Here is a 26,118-nt window from a genome sequence, read left to right on the forward strand (position 1 = left end):
AAATATGCAAACTTGTTGTGGAAACTAAATACATACAAGAAAAAATGAATAATATAAACCTAGAAGCAAAAATTCAAATGCACATATCCTAAACGGAGTGGTTAATGGCTAAGTGGATGTGGAAGCAATGGGTAACAAATCAAAAATTTTAAACTTAGCCACACAGGATAAGAGATTAATGTAAAAATCCTTTCTTCCCTACTTGAAGTCTGAACAGGAAATCGAATGATATATTTTAAGTATTCAGTGAAATGACTGCTAAAGCCTAAATGAAAGGCATGCTTCTGTGTGTGGCCAGATGGACTTACACACTCTAAACTGGATAATCTTGCCCACCCAGTTATAGGCAGCATTAATCAAAGACTGGCCACATGCAAGGGAACACAGCTGGTTCCATTACATCTTTCATGTAGCTCTGAGAGATCAGACTTTATACTTTCTTTAAGCATGCCTATCCAACAAGAGGAAAGATAACCCGAGCAGGCTCAGTGCCTTCTTCAATACCCACAAATTCTCTGGTGAAAAGGATAGTAAGGGCAGCTGAAATACCTTCACATGGAAAAGTAAGAGGTCTGAGAAAAGCATATTGTCACTAAAAATGTCGTTTCAGTGGGGGTATGAGGAACCCAGGGCTCTTAAAAACTATAAACGGGAGGTTAACATACAGCCAATATAGAAATACTTAGTGAAGTTGAACATGGCATATGTAGAGATCAGAAACTCTCTCTTTGTTGGAAGTCATCAAGAAGACGACCACTGACTGGATCACAAAAAAGTTGCTTATTTTGGGAATCGTTATCTTAATCTGCATTTTCTCTTGCATGTGCTTGTATTGTTGCTGTAGAATGTGCCTCTAACACAGCCAGATAGCTATTAAACCAACCACTTCCATGCTGATAAAACCACTGCTTGCTGCTCAGGGCACGTTTCAGAAGAGGGGGACATGTAAGATTGTAAGAGCTGGTCACGAGAGGTGGAGATTTAGAGGAAGTCTTGGAAAGGACATGACAGCTGGTTTACCTGCAAGCTGGGCCCAGGCAGTTGGAGACTTCTTACCTCCTCCCCTGTTCTTGGAATGTATAAATTCTGCGGACTGTTCCCATAGCCAGAGCTGTTTCAAAGATGCAAGCATCTGGACTGTATATGTGACTAAACCCCATTAAGACCTCTATATAAACTTTTAAGATTCCTGAAGGCAGGTGCAGAAGTCAAATTTTCTTGTAGTTGCCCAAGACAAGCCTCCTTATGTAAGTTCCCTTGCTTATTAAAACCAGGGTTTACCTATCTGGAGTGGTCTGCCTCTTTGGTCTCTCCTCCCCTTCTATGTATGGGGGGCAGTTTTGAATTTCACCCTAGGGAACTCCCAATGTTGCAAACCAACATTTATATACACATATGTGTGTGTATGCAACTGTGTGTGTGTGTGTTTGTGTGTGTACAAGATATGCTGATCTGATAAAGAAGACTCAAAACAAGTGACTTCAATAAGATAGATATTTATTTCTCCTTCAAACAACAGTTTGAAGTTAGTCCAGAAATTTAATATGGAAAGAGAGATATACTCCATAAGGCATTGCAATATTTCAGGTTTTGACTTGCATTGCTTTCATTTTTTTCCCATTCTTTATCCCCTTATTGACTAATAGAACATTCTGAGATGATAAAAAATGTTCTATATCTATCTGCACTGCTCATTATGGTAGCCACTAGCCATATGTGGCTATTGACATGTGAAATGTGGCTTATGTAGCTGAAAAATGCTATTATTAATTTTATAGAATTTTAATTCTAGTAGCCATATGTAGCTACTGGTTAGTATAGAGTGTTATAGTTACCTTCTATAAAAAAAAAAAAAGCCAGGGCTTCCCTGGTGGTGCAGTGGTTGAGAGTCTGCCTGCTGATGCAGGGGACGTGGGTTTGTGCCCCGGTCCGGGAAGATCCCATATGCCACAAAGCTGCTGGGCCCGTGAGGCATGTCCGCTGAGCCTGAGTGTCCGGAGCCACTTCCACTTCTGCAGCCAGATTAGAGAAAGGGTAGAAGAGAGGAAATCTAGACCAATTAATTTTCTTTTAAGCAATAAATTTACACACATTACTCCAGTTCACATTTCATGCCCAAATGAGGTCACAAAAGAGACTGAAAAATCTATCTCTAGCTTTGACAGTTATATACCTTGTTATAATTGTATAATAATGAAAAGCTCATTCTGTTTACCTCAGTATTCATCCTAGAAAAACTGTGTACATAAACAGGAGGTGACACACTACTATTTAAGATTATTACATAAATAACAAAACAGATGAAAACAGACAGAAATATTATACACTAATTTCATGATATTGTTTGTTTTCTGAGATACGAGGAAAAATGAAGTATTTTATTTCTCAAGAAAACTTCTACTTATACACTAAACATGATTAAATATATAGACAGTTGCATTGTTATTTCTCATTCAAAGCCTATCAAAATTATAGTTAAATAATATAAAATACTAAATCACAATGACAGTAGCAGATGAGAACAACAGAATTTCTGAGAATGGAAAGCAGCTAAAAAATTGCAACTGACTAACAAAGATGAGAAAGCTGAAATATAAGTGGCTATATAAATAAAGACAAAATGAAGCAAGTCCTTATATATTGGAGAATATTTCTAAAATTTACTCCTTCATGTATTGTAGGAAGAAAACAAGTTAAATATATTACCATTTCACCATAATATCTATTTGAATTTCCTCATGTGAGAAAGATATTGTATTGCTTTCACAACTTAAAACTTTTCAAATTTATGTATCATTTGAATGATTTGTTCCTCATATTTACTGCCAGAATTGGGCACATAGGATTATTTCTAGCAGAATTTATATTTATGTATTCCTTAGAGCAGCAGAAACTTATGACTTTACATAGATTGGATCCACTTAGCTGTCATTATTTTCTTTTGGATGCTCAAATTGTCACTGTATCACCTCTCTGTACATGATGACCAGGTAGTTCTTTTTAACTAGATCCTGCTACCTGTCAGTGAAACCTTGATTTCTGCCAATAGCAAACTTTCCCAGGATCATCTTGAATTCTCCTCTACTAAATAGGGAACAAAGGAGTCCTGTATTCTTTTAGTAGAAAGCAGTTTCAACATCTTGGCTGGATATTGTTGGAGCAGATTATACTGCTTCTCCTTACCACTGAATCTATGGACGATGACACCAGGAAAGAAGCTAGTTAATTCTTAGAGCAAGAATTATCTCAAAAAAATAATATAAGAAGATTTAAAAAAAGGCATGTGTTTAAGCAGATGGTTCCAATCCACATAAAATTATTGTGACCCGGTGTTCATGAGATCATATTAATATTTTAAAGTATTTTATTTAAATGACATATTATGCTAAATACTGTTATAACAAACTGTGAATTAAAGTTACATTGCTCCTCAAATTTAGCAATCTCTATAACATTGATCACTTTCTGATTCTTGTAGCACACACCCTGAAAAAGATTTTGAAATATCTAGTGCCTCATGGTCCCATGTCTCAGTATTATTTACTTGATCACTTACTAATTGAGGGAGAAAAATAAATATTCTCTCCAAGAGAATACTACATAAAACACAAGCATCACAAGACATAACCTCTTGGATAACCTCCATAATATTCTCTTGCAATGACAACAAGGTAGTCAGAGACACATGTGGCTGTTGGGATTTATTTCAAATTGTCCTTTAGCTTCTCACTGGGAAAATTATTTATTCTCTATCACAAATATAATAATATGGAAGATAAATCTCTAAAGATCTTTAAATAAATATACATATTTAAGAATCAAAAATCATATAAACCCAGACTACTAAAAGCTAATTAACAATGGCATAAAGCACAGCTAAATTAATATCAAGAACATTTAAACACAAAGGGTCAATTTAAAAAATCACATTGTGTATTGTTTCCAGAAGAAATCAATTCATCAACATACAAACATTTGGATAATAATAATTTCAGAGAAATGCCATTCTCACATAAATCTTGATATGTCAATTTCTTAAGTAATTCCAGACCCTTTAGGTATATCATGAGATGATTTTATTATCATATAAAACAAACATAGAAAATTAGAAAAATTTTATGCAAATATAATTTGGTTTTAAAGCATCTTATACCTGCACCACCACTTTTGCCTTTTACAGGTAATGCCATTTTGTTTTAGGTTTCTTGGTAATAGGGTGTGCTTTTTTATCTTAAGTTGACATAGAACACTAGCTCACCAGTTTGCTGATCAGATTGGCATAGTTTTTTATTTGATAATTATACAATAGCCAGAGATAAGTAGATAATTATAATTAATATTGAAATAAAGAAGACAAAATACAAGTAATTAACTAGCATAATGTGTTTGAAAGATAGTCTTCATGGAAAGGTTATTTTTTTTTCAAGGTAGTTGAAATATATATATTTCAGGAATATATATATATCTTAGTTCAGTTCGGGAATATATATATATATCTTAAATGCTTTTCAAACTCTATTTTCCTTATCAGACTCCTAATCTTAGAAAAGAGTGTATATGTGTGTGTATATTTATATATGTATATATATTTATATATATGTATATCTATCTATCTATCGCCAAACATCCCACGTAAATTTGCTAGAATCTGAAGGTACACATATATACAGAGTAGATTTTAAGATAATAGAGGTCTTATTTACTTGTGTGTTTTCAGTGCCCAGCACAGTCCCCAGTATCTTAACATTTCTTAGTATTTAATTTTCATTTGTATGAATAATTATAAAAATCATCCTTTCAAATTCAATTAGTTATCTTAATCATTCATGATCTAAACTTTCAGTACACTGAAAGTTTCCTCAATTCGAAAGCATTCACCCTTAGTTCTGACTTTTAACTTGATATTAAATTGAACTCTTTTATCTCATTATCGAGTGAAGATCTGATATATATATATATATTTATATTTCCAACGTGAGATACATGACCACCTTGAAGAAACAGTTTTCCATGTTTAAGAGATAACCTAATTGCAGCCTCCGATAACTAAGGTTAGAAAGGCAGAGCAATAAATAAGTTGAAGAATAGAGAAACATTCTTGAAGTTCAGTGCTTTTCTCCCACCTTCCACCTTTGGAAAATACAAGGTTTGCTTTTCATCTAAATTTCAGAGAGATAGGATTTAAGGGAATTACTCTGATAGAATAACAGTTGTAACCTACATTTTCTAGAACTTAAAAGATTCTGTGTGACCCATTTTAAGAAACATAGAGGGAGTAAATGACTAATGTGCTTTCTGATGCCCTGATAAGAAAGGTTGGAGGCTGCGTGGAGTTTCGCCTATGTTCCCAATGTTTGCTTTGATAACAAACAAGTTCTTTCATGTGTGAAAGAACTGGGTTTCAGTCATCTTGAATCATGTCTAGAGGAATACTGGGACAGGCAAGAAGAGCCCCAGAAGAGAGTGGAATGCTGCACTTCCACAGGCTAAGAGACCTTAAGCGACCAGCTGGAGGAGACACAGAGGCATCAGCAAAGGAAATACAACTGAGAGAACCCAGAGGGTGAAATTTGCATCTCTTGTCTTTGTAGCCCAGGCTAAAGTGTATGTTACATCTCTAAACAGTGTTCTATTTTCAGTGCGGGTTAGTGATCTTAATTTTTGTAATAAAAGTAGTAAGAATGATTTAATGTCACTATTCTGTTATTGGTGATTAATAGTTCATACCCTGTTACATTGATACTGGTACAAAAATAATGCTTCCTCCATGCTATTTGAAAAATACTGAGTCTGAAATGATATTATCTGCATATTACACAAATCCTATATTGTGCCATATCATACCCTTGCTGAACTTCTTCAGTGTTTCCCTTATCAACACAGAATAAAAACAAAATTCCTTAAAGCCTTGTATGACTTGATTCCTGCCTTTTCCTCCAATATCCTGTAATTTTCCTTTGTCACCTTGACTTTTTTAGTGCTTCCAAAAATCCAAGCTCTTTCTGCCTTATTCCATTTTCATATTTTTCTGTCTTTATAACACTGTCCTACTAACAGCACCTTCAAAACTTAGAATGATATCTCCTTCAGTTTTTAAATAAAATTCCATTGAGACTTTTTCTAACCACACAATAAAAATATATTTCAGCCCTCCGCTAGTCATTCTGTTTTGTATCTTTATGTGGTTTTTGTTTTCCTTAACAGCACTTATCCTACTCTCTCTATATATATTTTTTGGTTTTCTGTTTGATTTTTTTCATTTCCCTCACTAGAATATAAACTTGATAAGTGCACAAATTCTGAAGTTATTGTTCACCATTTCTTCACTAACACTTAACACGGAGCATTCACTTAATAAGTGTTCTTTAAATTAATGAAGGTGAAGAGTGAAGAAAGGAGAGAGGGAAGGAGGGAGGGAGAGAGAGAAAGAGAGGGAAAATGGAAAAGAAAAAAATAGAAAGGGAGAAAGAAATAAAGGAGGGAAGGAAGAATCTGTGAGCATAGGAAGCTCCTCAATACCTGCCAAAGTAGAAACTATTAAGAGATGTTAAAAAGTAGTGATTAATAAACAACCAAGAAAGCTAGTACAAGAGAAAAAACTGTTTCATGAAATTCATCATTTCCAATATCAGAATTTTTTCCCAATTCCTATAACTTTCCACACTACTTTCATGAAAAAAGAATGTAGAATAAGATTTATATAAGAATAATAATTAATTACATTTTATAGATGGAGAACATGAGACTGAGTGGACTAGAACTCTCTTTTTGTCAGTGATGTTAATACAAATGCCATGTATTATGTGTTCTCTGATTATATTCCAGATGTATTAAAGAGTCTTGTACTAAATATTTTCATTTTCAGTATTATCAACTATATTTCATACCTTAAACCTATATACTGAGGCTTTTCCACATCTATTTCAGAATGATCCGTCAAGTATCATTGATGTTTGTAGAAAAAGAACAAAAGGCACACTGTGTTTTTTTTCTCCTTTTCTAAGATGTTTAATTGTCTTTGAAAAAGCATTAATCGAAGAAGGAAACTGCATTTGCTTTTTTTTTTTTTTTTTTCCAATATGCGGGCCTCTCACTCTTGTGACCTCTCCCGCTGCAGAGCACAGGCTCCGGACATGCAAGCCTAGCAGCCATGGTTCATGGGCCCAGCTGCTCCGTGACATGTGGGATCTTCCCAGACTGGGGCACAAACCCATGCCCCCTACATCGGCAGGAGGACTCCCAACCACTGCGCCACCAGGGAAACCCATCACATTAGTGTCTTTAATGTAAAAGATGTTTAGAAGTTTGGATGGTCAATAAAAGAATAATTAAAATTATTCATTCTCGAATTGTGATGTTAACCAAATATATTTTGTATTTCAACAATTTAATTGTGCTAATGAAATGAGGTCCCCTAACATACAGTGTAGCTTATTGCTGTGCATTTACCTGAAAATTAATATTTTTCTCATATCACTCTTCTGAAACTGTTTTATTCAAGGTCACCAACATTCTACACGTTGCCAAGTGCAATCATCAAATCTCAACTGTAAATTTATTTACCAGAAGCTTGTGACATGGTGATTATACTATTTTGTGTCTTTCTCTTCCCTTACTCCCTTACTGTTTTCTGCTCCTTTCTTTGATTTCTTAATTTTGGAGTGTTTGTATGCCTTAGTCTTTATCCTTTTCTCTCGAAGATCTCCTCCACTCTCATGGCTTTAAATATCATTTTTGTATTGATGATTTTTGTATACGTGTATGTGAGAAGTTTTTTTTTTAATATCAGAGAATTATTTGAAAATATCTAAGGTATATAAGACATTGACATCAAACCCTTAATAAATTAACACAGCTAAAGTTTATTCTTTGTTCATACAAAGCCTACTACTGGTTTGGGTGACTCACCAGGGCAGCTGTTATCCATAGGTGGGCTTAGAATCCCAGGTTATTTTTAACTTAAAGCACCACCACATGAGCCCACGGTTCCCATGAGGAGGCTGGGGAGCTGAACTCAGACAATTAAATCATCCTACATTTGATTGTTACAAATTATTTCCACTAATGTTTAATTGATCAAAGTAAATTACATGGTCTTGACTAACTTCTGCTTGATGGGAAAGTGAAACCTCCTGTGTACATGCAACTATAGAGCTAGATATTGATAAACAGATAAAGTGCCTATCAAAGATGCCTCTGTCAGAGGGATTTCTTTTATTAAGGTTTAATATGTTATTAAATGCTTTGAACAGTGTCTGGCACAAATTAAACACAAGTATTTGCCAATAATTATTATGATTTGCGGCAAACAATCATAATTCTTAGCTGACTAGTTGAGGAAACAATCAGGATAAAATTCCAGGTAGTAAGTCAATAATATAGAATAAAGATCTATCAATTAAGAAAGGAAACCTGTAGGTTAGCATCTGTGAGAGAAAAAAACACTTAGAAGGACTAATGTCTAAAAGAGAGGACACGTCTGAAGCGATGAATATAGAAAAAAGAAAATTTTTAAGTCAAAGAAATATATTAGCTGCAAAATATAATAAAGATTTTTCCTGACAATCTAGGTACTATATCTAAATCCATTAAAATTAGCCATTATGGAGAAGTATACTCTTGTACTCTGCTGATATGAGATACCATGAAATAACAGAGAAGACTAGCAAACTTCCATTACATATTATAAAATCTCCATTATTAATATGTAATTATGCAATAATTAGAAAAGAGATCAACAGAGACAGAAACTGAAACTACTGGCTTTATAAAATAAAAGAGCAAATTCTACTTACCACCTTCCTTTTCTATTCTGCATATACATAAGCCTTGTATCTTCACTCAAAGTTATCCCCAATAAATATTTGTTGATAAATGTAAGAAAATAATTCACAAGGAAGATGGATAGTAAAATAGGGTTAAAATCTATAAAAATTCATAGTAAAACAATCAAGATAAAATGATATCAGATTATTGGATGATTACATGGATGAAGAAATATCTTATGTTTACTGTCCTTACCTCAGTTTTTATGAATATTATTAGACATACATCCTGAGAGAGCAAATTGTTCAAACCCAAACATATAATCAAAATATCCTTGGAGGCAGTGGTGGTTTTAGTTTTGAGAATATTCAGAAAAGGGAGGTAGATGGCAAATCTTTTGGGAGAACTAGATGTAAGAAAAAAACGATAGTAAAATGAGTAGTTTCTAACTTATGTGCCCATTACTTCTCTATGAAAAAAATCACAAGTCAATCATACTGCCACCACAGCAATTATTTTAAACATCTGTAGCACAAGCCAAACCAGAATTAAAATAATTCATTTGAAGGGTAATGATCCTCAGTTAAAGGGGGTATAAAGAAATTTTCAAAATTGAGTAGAAATAGAATGGCTACTGCAAATTGATTATGATCACTTCCATAATACAAAATGTTCACACTGCTTTTAAAGGGGCATGATAAAAGATGCTGCAATCCTTGGACTTCTAAAAACAAATTCCATTTTAGATAAAAGTAAGACTGTGTGACCACGAATATTTGGAGTTATAGCTTAGCTCAAAAACTTGAAGAGCAATATATGAGATGACTCCAAATATATCAAAGGTCATTTTCACAAAAAGATTAAACCTTTTTTCTTTATCTACTCCAAAATCCAAAAGCAAGGAAAGTTACAGTAAAGAACAAGCTTCTTTCCACAAGATGTTACTAAAAGTCATTTCATCTAGTAAACATCTTTTGCTTTGAGTGAATTGGGTCTGTACTTTGCAGGGGTGGTCAAAGCTACACATAGCTAAACCCTGAATTTTAATTAGGCACATTTGAGGTTTTTTTGGCTTGTATTTCTCCTCCTTTCTCCACCTCTTCCTCCTCCTCTTCTTTTTATCCTTCTCATCTTTCTTCTTTTCTTCCTCCTTCTCCTTTTCACCATCTTCTCTTTTTTTTAATTTTTTGAGATAATTGTAGCAATTCCCTATTTCCCTGCTTGAAATATCTCATAATCCATTCTTATATAACATTTAAAGTGTTTATCTCTCTTAATTTCTTTTTTCACTTTTTACTGTACAAATGTTCAAACATAATTAATGCAGTCTTTTACACACTGTTAGACTATGAAAAAGTTCACGGGTTTTACAGAGTTGACACATGTTTATTTCAATGCTTTAACAATCTTATTTCTCTCCTTTCTCATAACATTTATTCCCTGACAAAAATGGATCTTCAGTCTTGGAATTTTCCACAAACTATCATTGGCTCCTTCACAAAAATGTTTAACTTCTTTCTCCACTGAGGAATGTTTTCCTCTGAATGGGAAGTTAGATGCTACTATTTGATTAGATTTAAGTTCTTTAATTTGGCAAGAATAATACACAAGTTGTGTGGTTTACAGTCTATTGTATAACAAGATAAATTTCACAGTGTGATGTGTCCTATGTATTTTCCAACAGTACCATTAGGTATTTTCAGCTTCATCTATTCAAAGTAATTTCCCTATTTAATCACTTATCCAACAGCTTTAGCTTGTATTGATGATTATTACATAGGTCTATTATGTCATTATACGTTACAAAATAACAATGAAAAAATCTGCATTTTTAGATCTAATTTCTCTAAACATAAAAAGCTTTCCTGATTAAGTATTTGGTTAACCTGAAACATAGTTTAGCAAGAAAAGCAGTATAAATATTTGAATCTTTCCTTTTTGGTATCCCAATAAATTCTAATGGAGTACTACATTCTTCTTTAAGTATGATTATGGATATTTGGAGCCATTGAGCTTTTATATCTTTTCAGGCACTGTAGGTGTTATTCTTTTTTGATGGTCAAACCTGTCTCTATTAAAAGGAAGTTCATTCAAGTCCTTTAGAGTTCTTGTTTCTCTTTCTTCTCCTTTTGTATTTTTCTTTTCCTTTGCAATAGATGTCTACAGCATTATGACTTTTTAAAAATTAATTTTGAGATCATTGTAGGTTTGCATGTAGTTGTAAGAAATAAGAGACATAAAAATCCCTTATACTCATTTTCCCCCAATGGTAACACCTTACATATCTATAGTACGATATCACAATGAAGAAACTAACATTGACACAACCCATCCATCTTATTTTCTGTGTCATTTTCACAAAACTTCAACCATCTTTGCTTTCTGTGCTCTCTGGCCCTACTACATGAGCAGGGATCATCTGATACATTCCTTTCATCTGTGCATCACACCTGAAACTAGACGCTATTCTAAGGAGCCCAAATTTTTTTAGCAAGAAATGTTGAAGACAATAATCTAGGAACTAGGGTCTTCACTGATACTAGGTTGCTATGGCTTCTAAGGCTTTTCAGTATTTAGAGATAGCAAACATGTATTATTTTATTAAGAAAAATAAACTAGTTCATACTAACAGTTTCTCAAATAAAAGATTACAGATTTTTGTTGTTGTTGCTGCTTAATATCCTTGACTTTGTGTTTCTCTCCTCTTTTGCTGATCATCTTGGGTGATGTTGATATTTATATAACATATTTAACATACTATTGTGATGGGTATTTTCTATTGTCTCTCTATATTCACATTTTTACCATTCTCAACTCTACTGTTTTTCTCATTCAAAAGGCTGTCTCTTGCTCTCTAGCTGTTATTTGGTTTCCAGCAAATGGAAGGAACAGGGAAGAAACTGGAGAGTTGGAGGCATGTAAAATAGAGATATTACCCCTCCAGTCCTTAACTCACAACTCCAAGGAGACAAACCTCACCACAGCTGTTTTCTTGGGTTTACACCAACTATGTCCCCCTCATGTCTTTCAGGTATAGGGGGTACATGGCTTTCTGTCATTGCCAGTTCCAGATTACTTGGCCAAAATTTATTGGGTTTCTGACGCCCCCAATAGCTGAAAATTGAACTAAATAAACTTTTATTTTTATTCTGCTATATTCTCTCATTTGTCATTTGTTATTATATTTTTTAAAACTCATAAAATATATATATTATTTAAAAGCATAAAATATTTCTCCTGCCTTCCTAACCAACAGGTTAGGTGATGGAACAGACAAATACTTCCATGCAGTATAGTAAATCAATTATAAAACTATGGATAAGCTGTTTTGAGAGCACAAAATAAAGCTGTTAAATCCAATCTAGAAATTCAGTGAGGGCTTCCTAGTGGTTATGTTCTTGAGCTGTACTTCCTAAATCTTCCTTTATAGAGAGAAAGAAAGTTTTGAGGATAATATATAACTTGTTATTTTCATAATGTACACAAAACCTAGAAAGTGTGTTGTACAGGATAGATTCAATAAATACATTTTGGATGATTGACTAGTTGGATATATTAGCACAGGTAATCAAATACTCAAAATAGTAAAGAGTTGTGTGTGTGTTTTAAACTTAACTGAAAAAACCTCATTGTCACACAGTACATTTTAGTAAATTTTACTGCCTTCCACTGAATTCATCAGCAGAACGTGTAACTTAATTATTTCTTTGTGCCCTTATAAATTGTATCTAATTTAGATTTAAATGACTTCAAGTGAATGTTTGGGGTATTGTCAATGCCTATTCAAATATCAGTTAAATGTTACATATGGGCCATGGAAAGAGGAATAAAGAAGTTCAAGGTTTAATAGAACCATTCTTAAAAATATCTGAGACCAACAAAATGGTTAATGCTTGAACTGTCCATGAAGTTTTCTTTCTTTAATGGTCACAGGTCTATGGTTGAATACCTCCAGTTACTGGCATCTTATTTTCTTTGGAGACAATCCAGTGCATTTAATTTCAAGTCTGACATTCAGAAAATGTATAGTGTTTGTAAATATACCCAAGCCTAATCAGATATAAGGAATATATTTGTCTACATAATAAAAATTTGTTATTCAGTCATTCTAATTGTATTTCAGATTAACTGTTAATATAGAATTTCAAATCTTTTTTTCAATTTACTACTTTAATAAACAATTTACTTTTTTATTTTCTAATTAAAAAAGTATCAGAAATACCAGGGCAAGTATTGCTTTTGAATTGAAGATGAGGACTAATTTAATTCAAATTTTCATATTATAGAATCAAAACATTGTACATCTTACTTAAAATATCAATAGTTATTCTAGAATAAGTTAGTGGTTTTCCACTCCAGCTATTAATATTTTCAAGCATAATTAAAGCACAGTTAATATGAGAAGAATAAAATATTGACTCATTAATCAAGAGAGATAATTTCGCTAATAACATGTAGTAACGTCCTTTGGTCCCATACTTGTCTCTATTCTATCTTTTTTAGAAACATTAAGTTAAAGTATGGTACTGGCACAAAAACAGATATAGAGATCAATGGAACAGGATAGAAAGCCCAGAAATAAATCCACACACCTATGGTCAATTAATTTATGACAAAGGAGGCAGTAATATACAATGGAAAATAGATAGTCTCTTCAATAAGTGGTGCTGGGAAAACTGTCCAGCTTCATGTAAAAGAATGAAATTAGAACATGCTCTAAAAACTTGTACACAAATAAAATCAAAATGGATTATAGACCTAAATGTAAGACTGGATACTATAAAACTCCTACAGGAAAGCATAAGCAGAGCACTCTTTGACATAACTCGCAGCAAGATCTTTTTACATCCTTCTCCTACAATAATGGAAATAAAAACAAAAATTAAAAAATGGGACCTAATTAAACTTAAAACCTATCGCATAGCAAAGGAAGCCATAAAAATGAAAAGACAACCCACAGAATGGGAGAAAATATTTGCAAACAATGTGACCGACAAGGGATTAATTTCCAAAATACAAAAGCAGCTTATACAGCTTAATATCAAAAAAACAAACAACCCCATCAAAAAAATGGGCAGAAGACCTAAATAGACATTTCTCCAAAGAAAATATACAGATGGCCAAGAGGCATATGAAAATACGCTCAACATTGCTAATTATTAGAGAAACGCAAATCAAAACTACAATGAGGTATCACTTCACACCGGTCAGATTGGCCATCATCAAAATGTTTACAAATAATAAGTGCTGTAGAGGATGTGGAGAAAAAGGTATCCACCAAAACTATTGGTGAGAATGTAAGTTGCTACATCTACTATGGAGAACAATATGGAGGTCCCATAAAACGCCAAAAATATAGTTACCATATGATCCTGAAATCCCACTCCTGAGCATATATCCAAAGAAAACTATAATTCAAAAAGATACATGCATACCAATGTTCATTGCAGCAGTGTTTACAATAGCCAAGACATGGAAGAAGCCTAATTTTCCATCGACAGATGAATGGATAAAGAAGATGTGTACACACACACACACACACACACACACAGGAATATTACTCAGCCATAAAAAAGAATGAAATGACTTTTGCAGCAACATACATGGACCTAGGACCTAGAGATTATGATATTAAGTGAAGTAACCCTACCAGAGGAAAACAAATATGATATGACATTGCTTATGTGTGAAATTAAAAATATATATACAAATGAATTTATTTACAAAACAGAAATAGACCACAGACATAGAAATCAAACTTATGATTACCAAAGGGAAAGGGGGTGGGAATGGATAAATTAGGAAGTTGGGATTAACATTTACATACTACTATATATAAAATAAATAACAACAAGGATCTACTGTAAAGCACAGGGAAATATACTCAATATTTTTTAGTAACCTATAAGGGAAAATAATCTGGTGTATATATTTTATATATATATATATATATTATATATTATATATATAATATATATAATATATATATGATATATATATATTATATATATATGATATATATATGATATATATATATAATATCATATATATGTGATATATGATATATATAATATATATCATATATATGATATATTATATATATATATATATATATATATCACTGTACAGTACACCTGAAACTAACATGACATGTAAATCAACTATACTTCAATAAAATAAAAATAAAATAAAAATTATCATCAAAATTATTGCATTTTGCTGAGGTTTATAATGTATTAAAAGTCCATTTTGCCATAAAAACCCAAGATATTTCTGACACAACAGAAGCAAAAGGCTACTTTTTTTGTTTGTTTTACAGGACCAGGACTTGCAGGCTACTTATATAGCAATCATATATGTACTTGAGAGATTTGTGTGTGTGTGTTTGTGTGTGTGCACTCACAAGTGTTCATGTTCAGAAATTTTCTCATCATGTTTAACAGCTTTGGTATATATATGGAAAAATTTTGACACTCAAGCCTACCTTGTCAAACCCACTGCAATACACTTATTTCATGCTCCCATGACTCCTGTCCCCTAAAATAATATTTGCTTTGTGGAAAATAGTGTTGCTAAGTGTGAGTTCTGAGGATAAATGATATCCCTGTGAAACAATGTCCTCAATTTCAGTCAATGACAAGTGCTTTTTGTTTGTTTGTTTATACAAAGGAAAATAAATTCATTCAGAGCAATAGAGTGGTTTTCTTCTGGTAAGAAAGTTCAGAGATATTTGGAGGTTCCAGATTCTCAGCCACTTGGTCTATGTTCCTAGGAGGATAATGGTAGATACCTAATTCTAAATCTCAGCAAACGTTTTCAAAGTGTATACGTATCAACAAGGGGGACAAATGAAACCAGCCATAAAAGAAGGTCTGAAAACTTCTGTCTATGTATAATAGAGAAAAAAAAATCTCATGATAGTTTTATGGAAGAGTTTCTTGTCAGAAATGTGGTCTTCAGTAAGGGGGTGGAGCCAAGCAATGATGTTATAAGCAAGGAATAAATATGCTCATCCCAATCCACTCTGATTCTTCAGTGTCCTACGTTTGCCTCCAGATGACTGAATTCACCCAAAAGCTGGAGGGCAAAGAAGCATGTTGATACAGTCCATATGGGACAGCCTAATCCAAAACCAGGGCAGGAGGAAGAGGGTGGGAAATGGATCTAGAGGGACAAAAGAAAGGTATCCAGTCTACACATCTGAAACCGATTTAAGTTACTGTGACACATACTGCTGTGTGTTAACTAAAATTTCTGTCCTAGTCTTCCTGAGCACACAGGTAAAGCACACTTCCCAGGCTCCCTTCATGTGGCCATGTTACCTTGTCATGACTGAACAAATAAAAATACAGGAGATGGATTTTAATTTGCATTTGAAATAAACAGGTAAATCTTTTTAGTATAGGTATGTTCCATGAAATATTGGGGACACACACAATTATACTGAAAAATGTATTCATTCTTCATCTGAAATTTAAATATTACTGTGTGCCCTGTGTTTTAGCTAACAATGCTAGATCAATAGAAAGTGCATTGAAGTAATATTAGACTGACTTGTTGGTAAGTAGGCACTCTGTAAAATAAGTAAATTAATGACACTGATAGTAATAATTAATAATGATAATAATAACCTGCCTTTGTGGATTTAGCATATCTCTGTGGTTTAAACAGTCTCAGTATGGCTAATTTCAAACTACCAACATAAACTGCACACAGAGTTGGAAAGAGACATGCACAGTTGTCTCTCATGAAACTCTACAATCCAGCTTCAGGACATCACTGAATATACATTACTTTTAATCCTCTCACTTCAACAAAAGCCTTGTACACAACCCTCCATTCCCATTTCCTCGTCTAGCTGACAGAAATGCAATTAAAACTTCAGGATAACAACCTTGGGAGCCATGAGGAGAATATAGCAAACATCCACACACTGGAACCTGCCTTAGTGCTATGTCATCTCTTGGAGGTGAGCTGTGGGATCAGATACACCTGCCTTGGAATTTGTGATGTGAGTAGAAATAAACTTGAAGTGTGTGAAGTGACTGATACTTTGAAATTTATCCATTAGAGTAGCTAGCATTTATATCATCCTGTAAGCTAGTTTTGTCATATGGATGGTGACAGAAGCAAACAATAGTGACCAAAGTGAAAATTTCACTATTCTATACATTATTTAAAATATATACCAGACATTTGCTAAATGAGAAGCCTTGTACTAGATACAGAGGATACCACAACATTTGCCTTGGAGAGTTTAGAAAGTTTAGGGAAACTTTAGAAAGTGTAGAAGCTTACAAAAGCATATATGAACTATAAAAAAAAATTAGGAAAGTAGAGTGTTTTAGAAGCATATTGAAGAATTGAATGGTAGGATACTTAATATTCTGTCTTTCTACTTCCTGTGAGATATGCCGGGAATGGTAACCTTCTGTTCCTGCCTGGGAAATTGCTGCTCATTATTCAAAGCCTAACTCAAACATTATCTCTGTACTTTCCAAATTATTTTCCTGACTGCTTTCTAACTATTTTGAGCAAACCTCACCTTTAACTCTCTTGTAATTATTTATTTCCATATTTAGACTTTATCACTTAACATTGTGTTAATTTAGAACTAGACCTTGGTATTTTTTTTTAATTTTTATTTATTTATTTTTATTTTTGGCTGTGTTGGGTCTTCATTTCTATGCGAGGGCTTTCTCTAGTTGTGGCAAGCGGGGGCCACTCTTCGTCACGGTGCGCGGGCCTCTCACTGTCGTGGCCTCTCTTGTTGAGGAGCACAAGCTCCAGACGCACAGGCTCAGTAGTTGTGGCTCACGGGCCTAATTGCTCCGTGGCATGTGGGATCTTCCCAGACCAGGGCTCGAACCCGTGATACCTGCACTGGCAGGCAGATTCTCAGCCACTGCGCCACCAGGGAAGCCCAACCTTGGTATTTTTAACTTCATTTCATTTTAAGTGTCCCTAAGAATGGTTGTGCCGGTAGTATTTAAAAGTAATTTCTGGGCCTCCCTGGTGGCGCAGTGGTTGAGAGTCCGCCTGCCGATGCAGGGGATACGGGTTCGTGCCCCGGTCTGGGAGGATCCCATATGCCGCGGAGCGGCTGGGCCCGTGAGCCATGGCCGCTGGGCCTGCGCGTCCGGAGCCTGCGCGTCCGGAGCCTGTGCTCCGCAACGGGAGAGGCCACGGCAGTGAGAGGCCCGCATACCGGAAAAAAAAAAAAAAAAAAAAAAGTAATTTCTGTTGCCTCTACTTTGCATGATATAGTTTATTCCAGATCTCCAGTTACACAGCCACTGTTGTCATCATAATTATTCTCAGGAAGTCAGGTCTCCTTTAGAAATAAGTTTCCATGTGGCCGGCTATGGTTTATCAGATTTTCCGAAATGTGTTTTCACATTAGCTTTTCCTGTCAGTACTAGTCTAAGTGTGTAGATGAAGAAATAATCCATATAGTTATTGAATATAGTCATGTGGAAGCCATGCGTTTCCCTCTGGGTTGTACTTGAGAATATGGATTGCTTCTTATTTTGATTCCTCCCAAGACCTAGCCTAGTGCCTTCTGAATTTAATATACCAAATAAGATTTCAAACAACATTTCCTCATCTACTTGGGCAATGCTATGCTAACATAATCAATGAGGTAAAGTCACAAAAGAACCCAAGAGAATTGTCCAATGATGCTAGTCACATTTTGCAGAGCCTGGCAGAATTTGCTTTTCTCCCTGCTCTGTATCAGTATCTTCAAGTTTTTTTGTTTGTTTGTTTGTTTGTTTTTTTTGCGGTACGCGGGCCTGTCACTGTTGTGGCCTCTCCCGTTGTGGAGCGCAGGCTCCGGATGCGCAGGCTCAGCGGCCATGGCTCACGGGCCCAGCTGCTCCGTGGCATGTGGGATCTTCCCAGACCAGGGCACGAACCCGTGTCCCCTGCATCGGCAGGCGGACTCTCAACCACTGCGCCACCAGGGAAGCCCAAAGTATCTTCAAGTTTTTGATGGTACACAGCTTTGACTGCTGCTCTCTCATCTGTTCCATCTGCTGCTCTCTTGTTTCCCAGCAGACAAGCCACTATACTGTGCCACTTTAATTTCTGCTTTAGTGCCCTTAAACTGTTTCTCCTACTTACCAGCCAGGCTTTAGCTCACCATAAAGCACCTGCTAGGGAATTCAGCAGCCACACATGTGGCCAGCCTGGTGATTGTGGTATGCTTTCAGAAATAAGGTGAAAGTACTTGTGGAATTGAGGTCAAAAACCTCCTTCATTTTTCTCGGCAGTTAATTGATTGTGGTTCGTTTAGTAGAAATGTGAGTTATAGTATGCTATTGTTCACAGGGTCAAGGTCGGAAATCAACAGTTTCTGACACTAAAGTCTCTAGCTTCATTAAAAGGCCAAGCTAAGGCAACAACCCACCTGATCAGGTTTTTAGTGCCATACACCTGTTGATGGCAGGTGTTAATTCTGTCAAGATAGGACATAGCTACAGTGTAAACTTATCACCTACTTCAGGTGCCAAGTTAATTCTACAGCTGACATGCTCTTCTTCCAGAGTTCCTGCACAGATCCTAGCCTTAGATAATTAAAGAGGTTCCCGTATGTCAGTCTTTGTGTTTGACTGAGCTTTGTATATAACACCACCATAGATGGCTGAACATTCCATTAAAATGTGAATGTTATTTCTTTTGATGACATAGAGTGGACTCAACTAATGGAACCAAATACAAATATGCTGGCAAGATAAAATGGTATATTTATCTATATTTACCTTACATACATATTTTTGCTTTAAAGAAAAACACATTTTCATGATTCGTGATTCTCAAGATTATTGTCTCTTTGATATTTGTTAATGATATTTATATTTAATCGATTCTTTAAAATAAATATTCTCTTATTGAAATGTAAACAGAATCTAGTTTAGATTTTTGCTAATACACATATTTCCTGGAAGAAAAAAACAGAGGAAACATTTCATCTTTAGCAAGCTCTACTCCTGAAAATGAATCTAAATGATTCTTAGATTTTTTTCTAATCAAAGTTTTTATCTTTAATTATATAGAAATCATACTACAACAGGAACTCTCCAATTCTGTAATGATGATAAAAAATGGACATATTACACCTGAGGGTTTTTCCTTTATTTTCTACTTATTTTTTCTGATTAAAAGATCTGTACTTGTTTCTGTACCTTGTTTAAATAATTGGTTATACAAAGAAAATTCTATCCTAAGAGTTTAGTGATACATCAGCAGACCAAGAGGAAGCTTATAGTTTTCAAGCCTCTGATCATTTCGTGCTAGGATATGGTAAGATGCAGGTGCATGCTAACAACAAGGAAGTTAATCTTCTAAAGTAGATGATTTTCAAACATTATTTTTCATCTAGGTATTCTTTCTTCAAGTAGTTCTATGTAAAAATATGAAAACGTATAAACAGATAAAAGACAAGCGGCCCTGTTCAAAGGCAATGAAGTTACAGAAATCTACAAGCTAAGCCTTCTGCCAACATTCTGTACAAACCTATCACCTTCCATTAGTGTGTCACACACACACACACACACACACACTTCTCTCTCTGTGTGTATCAATCTATTTAAATAGATACAGATATCTAGATACAGTTATCTAGATAAAGGATTGATAGATAGATAGATAGCTGTAATATGTAATCAATGCTGTGAATGGAGTCAGAGAATTATGAAATACCGTTAATAAAATCTAGTTATTTTACCTGTCATTTTAAAAAAGTAATCATTTCATGGGAGAAGAAAAATGATTCAAATACAAATAACAGGACTTTTAAGAACATAAGCTCAAAGAAAAAAATCCATAAATGTGTAACAAGAATAGACTTAGTTAGGCTAACACTGTCATCTTTGATTTTAAAGCTCATTATTTGTGTCTGTGGAAATGCAAGTACCAAAGTAGTTCAATGTTGTATGATTGTAGGCTTAATATAGTGATTATTTTCAGAACTTCCCACGTTCTAATCTTAGGTTATAATTACTTTCCACTCACAATTTCATTATATCTCTATTTTGTATAATTTATTTTATTTGTGATTTCTGCTGAATAACTATTTTTAATTTATTATACCTCAAAATTAAGGCTTTACCCCAGGAAAAATTATGTTTTATTCATTTTATAGCAATGTTTTATCATATTTCTACAAATACTTAACAAATGTAGTTTGCTGTACCTGACCTGCTAAACATTTCAGAATAATTTGTCATAGTTAAGACAATGACATAAGGTATTTATTTAGTATCTACAATGTGACAGGAGCAAAATATACAATTTTATCTAATTCTTACAATTTACAATAGGTAAATATTTTTGGCCAAAATTACAGGCAAATAACTTTAGAGGGTTTAAGTGACTTGCCAATAGCCACATAACATATATATATATATATATAGTATATACATATAGTAGCCCAAGTTTAGCTCTTAAGTTTTAAATACTAAGTCTTAACAATTATGTACCTTTTTATGGCATTTCCCAATTACTGTTCAATGTCAATAAAATTATATAAAAAGGTCCATATATGTCTTTAATAAAAAGCTTTTATGAAATACCCAAAGGAGTATTTAATAAATATATAAAAATCTTTTATTAAATACCCAAAGGTGAACTGTGAAGAATTAACATAGTGCACTCATGAGGATTGATTTTTGTATGATTTTCTATAAAGGTGGCTTTGAGGGGAAAAGAGGAAGAGGTGCGCTGGAAAAAAAAATTGTAGTCCTGGCTTAGCCCATCTGTGTTTAGGTCAACTTTTGTTTCCTACTACTTTCACCAGGAAAGCTCCATAATAGCCTAATTAGCAGACACCCAAAAATCAGTTTTTCTGATTTTTGAGGATTTGCTTGAGGATTGCTTGGGGGGTGGGTGTCATGGGTTCATGTTACATCTCCATCCTGAGCAATGTTCCTTCTTTTAACTCATAACTGGCTTGTTTCACCATCTCTCTTTTTATAACTTTCAACTGTGCTGAATTTCAAGACTCTAATGCAGTGCTTATCAAAGTGAGGTCCCCAGACCATAACCAGCAGCAACAGCATCTGGGAACTTGTTACAAAAATCATATTCTTGGGCTTTACCCCTGACCTCCTGAATTAGAAGCTTTGGATCTGAGGACCAGCAATCTGTATTTTAATTAGCCGCCCCCCCCCAGGTATATCTAATGAATGGTAAAGTTTAAAAACCAGAGTTCTAGTGTATGTAGAGATCCCTTGCTCCTCATGACTGCTGCTGCTATTCTATACAGCTGAAGCTCTAATCCACTTGATTCTTGGAGGGGACACCAGAGACAGAGAATGTGCAATGTTGTTCCTTAGCTAAGAAACAGATCCCAGAAGCCTTAAGATGCAGAATGTCATTCTGTCTCCTCTCCTATTTCCACAGTAAGACTAATCATAATTGTAATTTCTATCTTTTCAGTTCTTCCTCTGTGCCTGGCATTTTGTAGCACATTTAATCCTCACAGTATAATAAAGTTTACCTCCTAGTATTTATTTGGGACTCAGGTGCAGAGATTTGAGATAATAACATTCCTTAGTTCACAGCACAGTACTGTATTATTTGTTTATTTACTTCCTTTTATTTGTGTGTCTCTTTCTAATCTCCATCTTCCCACAATAAGCAAACATCTTTATTTGTTAAATGTTATAATCTTTGCACTCGTTTTATAAAATTGGCATAGTGGCTATTTATGTATATACTTTGCATATTTTTTAAACAGCTTAATTGAGATAGTATTCACCTGGTATGCAATTCATCCACATGAAGTGTATAATTCAATGGCTTTTAGTGTATCAGAGTATGGCATCCATCACTCCATTGGTTTTAAAATAGAGTCAGCTCTCTCTATACGCAGATGCAAAACCTGTGGATACTACACAATTTTATCTAAGGAAGTGTGCACAGATTCTGGAATCCAGAACCAATCCCCTCAAAGATTGAGTGATGACTTTATTTTCATTACAACAAAAAGAAACTTTGTACACCTTAATAACACTCCTGAAAGCCACCATCCCAATCCCCTTTTCCAGCTCTAGGAATCACTAATTTATTTTCTGTTTCTATAGATTTGTTTATTATGGACATTTCATGTAAGTGGAGCCATACAATATGAAGTCTTTTGTTACTGATTTCTTTCACTTAATATAAGGTTTTCAAGGTTTTTCCACGTCATAGAATGCCACAGCACTTTAACTCTTTTTATTGCTGAATCACATATTATTATATGGATATACTACACTGTATTTATCTATTCATCAATTGATAGATATTTGAATTATTTCCACATTTTTGCTTTTATAAATAATGTTGTAATGAACATTCATGTATAGATTTTTGTGATTATTTTTTATTATTTATCTGGAGTATATACCCAACCATTTCATAACTGTTCATAATATTCATAATAAAATAGTATTATTTTATTCAATTTCTATAGGTTGCCAGTAATGTCCATCTTTCATTACCAATTTTAGTAATTTGAGTCTTCTCTCTATTTTTATTGGAATTCTAGCTAAAATGTTATCAATTTCTTTATTGTTTTCAAAGAATGACATTCTGGTTTTACTGATTTTCTCTACTGTTTTTCTTTCTATTCTTTATTTCACTAATTTCCACTCAAATCCATATTATATAATTCCTTCTTTCCCTTTTGTGTTTAGTTTACTCTTTTTTTTCAATGTCTTAAGATGGAAAATTTAGTTGTTAATTTTGAGATCATTCCTCTCTTTTTAATGTGGTATATTTAAACAGTGCTTTAGTGACATCTCTTGTATTTTGATATACTATGTCTTCATTTTCAGTCATCTCAATGTATTTTCTAATTTCACTTGTGATTTCTACTTTGACTCATGTTAGTTAGTAGTATGTTGCTTATTTTGTACTTGTTTATGAATTTCCCAAATATCTTTCTGTTAAATTAAAAGTCAATTTTACTTGATGTGACTGGATAATATATTTTATATGATTTCAATGCTTTTAAATATTTTAAAAATTATCCTAGTAGGTGTGATGTGATACCTCATTATGGATTTGATTTGAATTTCCCTGATGTCTAATGAAGTTAAGCATCTTTTCAAAAGCTTATTGTCCATTTATGTATATTCTTTGAAGAAATGTCTATTCAAACATTTTGTCATTTTTATGTGGTTATATGCCTTTTTATTGTTGAGTTGTAACTAATTTTTATATATTCTAGAAACTAGATCCTTATCTGATATATTACCTGAGAAAAGTTCTCCATTCTTTGGGTTTTTCACTTTAATTCATAGTATTCTTTGATAAACAAAAGTTTTTAGTTTTAACAAAGTTCAATTTACCTATTTTGTCTTTTGTTGTTTGTGCTTTCTGTGTCATATCTAAGAAAGCTTTACCTAACCCAAGACCATGAAGATTTATACTTGTTTCCTTGTAAGCATTTAATACTTTTATCTTTTACTTTTAGGTCTTTGATCCATTTTGAGTTAATTCTTGTAAATGGTATAATAGTCCAACTTCATTATTTTGCAGATGGACATCCAGTTGTCCCAGAAATATATGTTGCACACACTATTCTTTTCTTATTGAATAGTCTTTGCACACTTGTTGATAGTCAATTGATTGTAAATGTGAGGGCTTAGGAGTTGATTTCTGGACTTTTAATTCTATTTAATAAGTCTTTATGTTTATTCTTTTGTCAGTACCACACTGTCTTGATTACAGTAGATTGGTAAAATGCTTTGTATTGGAAACTGTGACTCCTCTAACTTTTTATTTTTCAAGATTGTTTTGGCTACTCAGCATCTTTTTTTTTTTTTTTTTTTTGCGGTAAGCGGGCCTCTCACTGTTGTGGCCTCTCTCATTGTGGAGCACAGGCTCCGGACGCGCAGGCTCGGTGGCCATGGCTCACAGGCCCAGCCACTCTACGGCATGTGGGATCCTCCCAGACCGGGGCATGAACCCATGTCTGCTGCATCAGCAGGAGGACTCTCAACCATTGCACCACCAGGGAAGCCCTACTCAGCATCTTTTAATTTTCATGTGTATTTTGGTAACATCTTGTCCATTTCTGCAAAAAAGGTAATTGAAATTTTGATAAGGATTGTATTGAATCTGCAGATCAATTTGGGAATATTGGCCCTTCAACTATAGTAAGGCTTCCAACCCATGAACACAGGTGTTTTTCCATTTTATCACACATTTGTAAATTTCTTTCAGTAGTGTTTTGTAATGTTGAGTGTACAAGTTGTGATTATTTAAATTTGTTACTAAGCATTTTATTTTTTTTGATGTTATGGTAAATGCAACAATTTTCTTGATTTAATTTTTATTTCCATATTGCTAGTGTATAGAAATACAACTTACATTTGTATGTTAAACTTATACCCTACAACTTTGCTGAACTTGTTTATTAGCTATTAGTTTTAATAGCTTCTTTAAGATTTTCTATATTTAAGATCATGTCATCTACAAAGAGAGAAAGTAACTTCTTATAATGAAACAAACGAGAATAAATTGCCAACACAAAATGAGCTAAAATCACAAAAGGCTTTGATAACCAGGCTGGATTGATCTGTTCATCATGTATAAAATAGTGTCAATTTAAACAAACTGTTTTTTTGTTTATGAATCTTTGTGTGATAAAAATATTATTATGCTCATTTAACATATAAAGAAATCTGAGGCATAGAAATTGTTGGGAGCTTGCCAAAGATTACACAGCTACTAAGCAGCAGAACAGGGATTTTAATGGAAGGTCTTATTCTATAGCCAATACACTAACCATTCTGTAGTTCTGACTTTAAGTAGCTTCCTTGTTCATAGCTTACAATAAATGTCAGTTGATAATATTTCTCATGCTCTGTAAATTTTTTTTTATCATAGTACTCTGAACTGAATAGAGCAGTGGTAAAATAAACTTCAGGACTTTATTGAAAAAATATTTTTGTATGAAAGAATCAGAAATAAACTAAAATGTTGTAATGGATTAGGCCCCTATGGGGCCTTCCCAGGACAGAGCCCTCCATGTCTTCTTCCTGCCTCATGTCTGTAGAAAAACTTTAGTCAAAGAATAAGTTTAATCAGAGAAATGAGAAAATGCAGAAGCAAAGGAAAGCAATCAAATAAGATAAAATAATAATAATTTAGCCATTAAACAAAGTCAAGTACTTTAATTTCTCATCAAGGCTATAAATAATATTCTTAGCCATATCCTTTGAGCTGTTTTGCAGATACTGAAACCCCCACCAGGTGGAAGAAGTTAACCACATGATGATCACACTATAGCCATGACATATGCTGCTCCATCTTACACAATTCCAAGAACTGGCCTCAAGGAAATGAAAACAAACCAAC

The sequence above is a fragment of the Mesoplodon densirostris genome, chromosome 7 (assembly GCF_025265405.1).
Source record: "Mesoplodon densirostris isolate mMesDen1 chromosome 7, mMesDen1 primary haplotype, whole genome shotgun sequence".
NCBI classification, from domain to species: domain Eukaryota; kingdom Metazoa; phylum Chordata; class Mammalia; order Artiodactyla; family Ziphiidae; genus Mesoplodon; species Mesoplodon densirostris.